Source organism: Saimiri boliviensis, chromosome 17, assembly GCF_048565385.1.
Source record: "Saimiri boliviensis isolate mSaiBol1 chromosome 17, mSaiBol1.pri, whole genome shotgun sequence".
Lineage (NCBI taxonomy): Eukaryota > Metazoa > Chordata > Mammalia > Primates > Cebidae > Saimiri > Saimiri boliviensis.
The window spans coordinates 59,670,717-59,677,347 of record NC_133465.1 but is presented as its reverse complement, the minus strand read 5'-3'; positions in this window follow the sequence as shown (position 1 = coordinate 59,677,347).

Genomic DNA, 6,631 nt, shown 5'->3' with positions numbered 1-6,631 from the left:
TGCTCTATTGTACAGGCTGAGCAGCATCATCATAGCTCACTGCAGCCTCAGTCTCTTGGGCTCAAGCAATTGTCCGGCTTCAACCTCCTGAGTAATTGGGACTACAGACATGCACCACCATGTTGCTATTTGTTTGTTTGTTTGTTTGTTTGTTTGTTTTTCAGAGAGATGGGATCTTGCTATGTTGCCCAGGCTGATCTCAAACTCCTGAGCTGAAGGGGTCCTCCTCACCTTTAGCTCATGCCTGTAATCCCACCAAAGTGCTGGGATTACAGGTCTGAGTCACAGCTTCTGGCCACTTTATTCTTATTAATCTTCTTTCCAGTTTTAGTTCAAGTGTCATGTCCTCTAGGAAGCCCTCCTTGATTGTTCTAAGTTAAGTTAGGTAGCCCCTCCATAGCATTTTGATATTTGACCTCTACGCCTCTCCTGCTCCCTTTCTAGATTAAACGTACTTCCCATGAACAAGGATGTTTCTTCCTCCCCACCCCCACCCCACTGCCTTGAGACAGAGTCTTGCTCTGTCAGCCAGGCTAGAGTGCAGTGGTGCAATCAGGGCTAACTGCAGCCTCAAACTCCTGGGATCAAGTGATCATACCACCTCAGTTTCCCAGATAGCTGGTACTCTAGGTATAAACTACCATGCCTACTCGACTAATTTTTAAAAAATATTTTAGTAGTGGTGGGGTCTCATTATGTAGCCCATGCTGGAAGAGTGAGATTATTTCTGATTTAATCTTTATCATCTCCAAGCCTACCATGGTACTTATAGTAAAAACTCAGCAGGTTTTTGTGGCTGAATGAAGGAACTTTGGCAGCTCTTGACTATTTCTAGGGTAGTCATCCTGCTTGCCTGATCAGATTCTATCCAACCTGGTCTCATATTCCCAGAATTTCTCTGGTCTTCTGCCAGTCCCAGAGTACTGGATCCTAGATGGGTCCTTTCCATATTCTGACTTAGGATTCTCTTTCTTTTCCAGGTCTCTAGAGTCTAGGAATTTCTGAAAATCTGTGTTTTGTTTTTGAAAGAATTTCTCTCATGATCTCAGTTTATAACTGTCCCTCCAGGGCCATACACCATGATTAGATGCTCTTTGTTTTCAACATCTGCCACAGTACTAGAGCTTCTGATCCATGCTGAATTTTGGATTATTTTATTCCCTGCCCTCTCTTCCCAATGCCATCAGCACTGTAGTCATTTTCCTGCCATTCCAGTAGTTTCCTGCTAACATCCGTAGCTTGATTCTCTGCTCCTCTAGGACTGCCACATGTATTAATTCATTTTTGCACTGCCAATAAAGACATACCTGAGACTGGGTAGGTCTTTGTAAAAGACAGAGGCTTAATGGACTCACAGTCCCACATGGCTGGGGAAGCCTCACAATCATGGCAGAAAGTAAAAGGCATGTCTCACATGGTGGCAGAAAAGAGAAGGGAGCTTGTGCAGGGAAACTGCTTTATCAAACCATCAGATCTCATGAGACTTACTTACTACCACGAGAATGGCATGGGAAAAACCCGCCCCCTGATTCATATGCCTCCCACCAGTTTCCTTCTACAACAGATGGAAACTGTGGGAGTTACAATTCAAGATGAGATTTGGGTGGGACACAATCAAACCATATCACCACGTGACTGGCATCAGACTGCCACACATGGAGCTAATCCTGGATGTCATGCCTATTTAGGTACTCTTAGCAGCCAGTGTGAAAAACCACATCTTCTGTACCTGTCATCAACCAAACTTTTTCTAATTTAAGAGTCGTGACAGCTTTTGGAGGCCTTTATCTGTTCTAACTTCCCACAGAAAACCTTCAGCATTGCCAAACAAGTCTGCCTCAACCATAAATTACACTTAGCATTATCTACATAACCCTGGCTAAATCAGCATAGGTAGACACTCGAAAAATAAATTGGTTTTACATCTGGATTTGCTCTGAGAGTATGGGCAGCTTTTTTTTTTTTTTTTTTTTTTTTCAATCTGCTTGTGTTCTACTTTTCCAAGTTGCAGGGATGAAAAACTGTGGTCACTTTTACTGACTAGTTTATGTGGGTGGTAATTAGTTTTCCTGTGGAAGTGGTTTGTCTGGCTTAGAGTCTGGGTGAGAGATGAATTTCCAAAATTAATTAATCATCTGAACATTCTTGTTATAATATGATGAGTTTCTAAAATTTTTAACAACCAGCCCATATGTTAGGAAAAATAACATCTTTTAGGACTAATATATTTCTACCACAAGAGATATCTTAAAAGATATATTGAACATTTATTATTTACCAAATACCTTCAAAAAAGAACTTTAACATTTAATCCATATGTGAATAGTACTGTTTCTTAGTATGAGATTATTCCATCCTGTTTCCAGACCATTTAAATGTTGATTAATAGTCCCTTTTTACTAGATCTTCAGTATTTCACCCTCATTAAAGAAATAAATACCTAACATACATAATAAAAAGTTATGTGTTCTGGAAGCTTGTTTTTATCCAATCCTCATTTTGTATCCACCTGTAGCATGTGTTCTTTTTGGTAACTATGATCAACATGCTCTGATTGCCTTTGGTGAAACAGACTCTTACTAGGGATACCAACTTGTCCCACACACAAGTTTTCATAGCTCAAATTATCAAAGAATTTTAATATCATGATTATGCAACACAGTCTGTGATCTTCTCAGAGTCATGAGATTTCACAGCCTGAAGAAACCCTCAAGATCACCTAACACACTATCCATTTCTTAGATCAAGACATTCAGGAAGATGAAGTGACTTGCTCAATAAGGTGGAAGCAGAATGAGAACTTTTCTCAGGGCCGGGGATGGTGGCTCACCTGTAATTGCAACACTTTGGGAGTCAGAGGTGGGAGGATCACTTGAGACTAGGAGTTCAAGACCATCCTGGGCAACACAGGGAGACCCCATCTTTACAAAAAAATAAAAACATTAGCCAGGTGTGGTGGTGCATATCCAGGTGTGGTGACGTGTACCCAGGTGTGGTGATGGATACCTGTAGTTTTTGCTACTCAGAAGGCCAAAGTGGGAAAATTGCTTGAGTCCTGGAAGTTAAGGCTGCCATGAACTACGATCACACAACTGCACTCCAGCTTAGGCAACAGAGCGAGACCCTCTCTCAAAAAAGAAAGAACATTTCTCAGATCTCCTGATCCACTTAGATCCCCTGTAATTCATTTATTCTTTTATCCATTCAGTTTTCTATACAAATACTAAGTACTACTTCATGAAGTGGACCCTTTCAGAGCTATGAAAAGATGAGCAAGAGAGATGTGGCTCCTGCTTTCGTTACCTGTTCATTCTAGTTAATTCAGCTAAACAACCAATGTTAGTTTCTTCATCAGTCACAATAGAAATGTAGATGTATAATGACTCAAGCATTCTTATAGCACAGATAAGGATCCACTCAGAACTATTGCCTTTTGTGCATACATTGCCCTCACTCCTTCTAAAACCTAAGTCTCTCTCCATCTTCAGATTCTAACCTTGAATTAAATCTCCCATTATACCATAGCTTCCAACTAGCATGTAAGCCTCTCATCTAATTAAAAACTTATTCAGGACAAGGACTACCATATTCCTGGTCCAAACATTCATGACAAGTAAACAAGAATATTTTCTCCAGGGATGAAAGTTCACCTCCCTTTGTATAGTGGTTCTCAGCAGGTGGGCAATTTTGCCCTGTAAGAGACACTTAGCAATGTCTGGAAACATTTCAGGTTGTAACAACTGGGGAAGGGTGCTACTGGCATCTAGTGAGGGGACACCAGGGATGCTACTGAACATCCCACAATGCACAGGATAGTCTTCCTCCCTGCAACAAAGAATCATGCGACCACAAATATCAGTTCTGTCCAGCTTGAGAAACTCTAGAAGCCACCCTCAAAAGAAACCCATAAGTGGAACCATGCAGTTTTGTCATTTTGGGATTGCCTATTTCACTTAGCACAGTGTCCTCCAGGTTCATCCATATTGTTAAAATGGTAGAATTGTCTGCATCTGAAATAGTCAAACTTACAGAAGCAGTGGACAGGATGGTGGTTGCCAGGATCTGGAAGGGATGGGGAAATGGAGAGTTGTTCCATGGGTGTAAAGTTTCAGTTATGCAAAATGAATAAATTCTAGAGATCTGATGTACCACATAGTGCCCTCTATTTCACCAATATGGCATTGTGTCATCAAAAATTTGTTAAGAGGGTGGATCTCATATTAAGTGTTCTCACACACACATGCAAAAACACAAAATAGAACAAGAAAATGTGTGGAGGTGATAGATATGTTTAATACCTTGATGCTATCATAGGTATATGCATATGTCCAAACTCACCAAATTGTATATACTAAATGTGTAATTTTAGGGGGGGATATCAATTATACCTCAATAAAGCTGTTAAAACCAAGTAACCTACAACCAATGAAACACAATTGTCCCTTCAGACCCACTCAGAATAACTGATTTCAATAGATCAAATGCAAAGCCCTTAGAGAATCTTACATCACCTTGATTATTCTAGTTTACCCCCTAATAAGAAACTGGAATATGTTATTTAACTCAATATATACTCCTGTAAAATAAAGAACTCTAATCATTAACATGTGGTTTATGTGCTATCATTAAATTTCTTGGTAGTCCTCAATAACTTATGAAACTATTAATATTAGCTACATTTTCTGTTTTCAGTGCAAATAAATAAATTATAGGTTCAATGACCCTCAGATATAACAAAGATACTTTCCACACAAATCTGGAAAAAATTTCATAGGAAACTAGAAATAAACTATAAATTCTTCCTGCAGAAAAAACATAGTCTCATATTAAAATAAAGATTTTAAATCAATCCAAGGTATATGTATATACTAAGGTATATGCTATAAATGTTATCAGTTCAGCTTCTTTGCTACTCAAAACCTTTATGCCCTATTTAACAAAAATAGTAACAAAATTATAGTGTCATGTAATGCAATTAACAAAAATTGCTTATTTTAACCCAATATCTAAGGCAGTAAATAATTGTCACATAAACATCTCACCCAGTAAAATGTATGAAATGCATAATCATAAGCAACCATCCCTTATAGAAGTCCAATCCTGTCTCCTTCATGATCTCCAAAACTAAGACTCTTAACTTTGAGAAGCAGGTTATTATTTTCTCCAGTTGAATGATAACAGTACGGGTTTATTAAACAGATTGACTAATGTACTCATTTGTTTTCACACGCTATAAAGATATTATAAAGATATTACGTGAGACTGGGTAATTTACAAACAAAAGAAGTTTAATTGACTCGCAGTTCCATATGACCAGGGAGGCCTCAGGAAACTTGCAATCATGGTGGAAGGTGAAGGAACAGCAGGCACCTCCTTCACAAGGTGGTACAAGACAGTGAGAGCAAGTAAGTGCCACACTTTTAAAACCATCTGCTCTTGTGAAAACTCACCATCAGGAGAACAGCATGGGGGAAATAGCCCCCATGATCCAATCTCCATCTACCAGGTTCCTCTCTCAGTACATGGGATTATAATCTTGATGAAATTTGGGTAGGGATACAGAGCCAAACTGTATCAACTAACATGCCCACGTCATACCAAAAGAAAACCAAATCCAGCTAAATCTAGCTCAAAGTTTCATACCACTTTATATCCCAGCGTTCCCAGAACTTCACCTGCAGGAAAAGTCTTCTCTCTTGCCATTAGCATTTTACAGAAGCCAAAGTGACCTCGTCTGTTCACCTTTCCTCAATTCTTAGGTTGCTTTTTACATATCCCATGCTCTTTCTTAAGAGTCATCAGGCTAAAGCAGACTAGAAGAGTAAAAGTCTAACAGGGCCAGGTATCTGATTGAGTTCAGTCATATTAACTCACCAAACGCAACATAATTTTCTGTCTACCTTCTTCAGAGTGGATGACACCATCCGATTAGGAATACTAGCTGGACCCATCCCATTCAGCCAGTGACCTAGAATTGCCTTTGATCAAAAGCAAACGTGGTTTGTGGAACTGACTGTTTTTAGATGCCAAAAAACAAATATAATAATTTTTTTTGGAGCTAGACAAACACTGGGAATGCTTACTGGCAACCACAAAGTTAGTGTATTTGATCTTCCATGCTTGACGTCAAGACAAGGTTTTTAAATATCCTAGTATTTGGCTTGTTCTCAATTTAACATTTGAGATGTTTATAGATACTGTAGTTAATAATGTCGACACATACACGGAGAGGGGATCACTTATATGAAGAAAACATGCAGTTTTAAATAACAAAGTAGTATGAAGTACCGTACTTTTCAAGCCTCACACACAATAGGCAGTGAGGGGGAAACTATTCTTTAAAAATGCAAATGCCTGATTCCCACCCAAGACCAATTAAATCAGAATCCCTGGAAGTGAATCAAATTCAGGAAGCAGTATTACTGCTTTTACTTCTAGTATTGATTATAATGAACAGCAAGTGTTGAAAATGGTATTTCAAAAAGGTTCAAGACTGGCAGTTTGTGTGCATATATCATTTCTGATACTACCACTGCATAGACTTTGGTGAAACCCATGAATTCTCCACCTTTATTTTCCTTATCAATGATGCAGCATTAATGGCACATACCACTTATTGGTGTTATAAGGA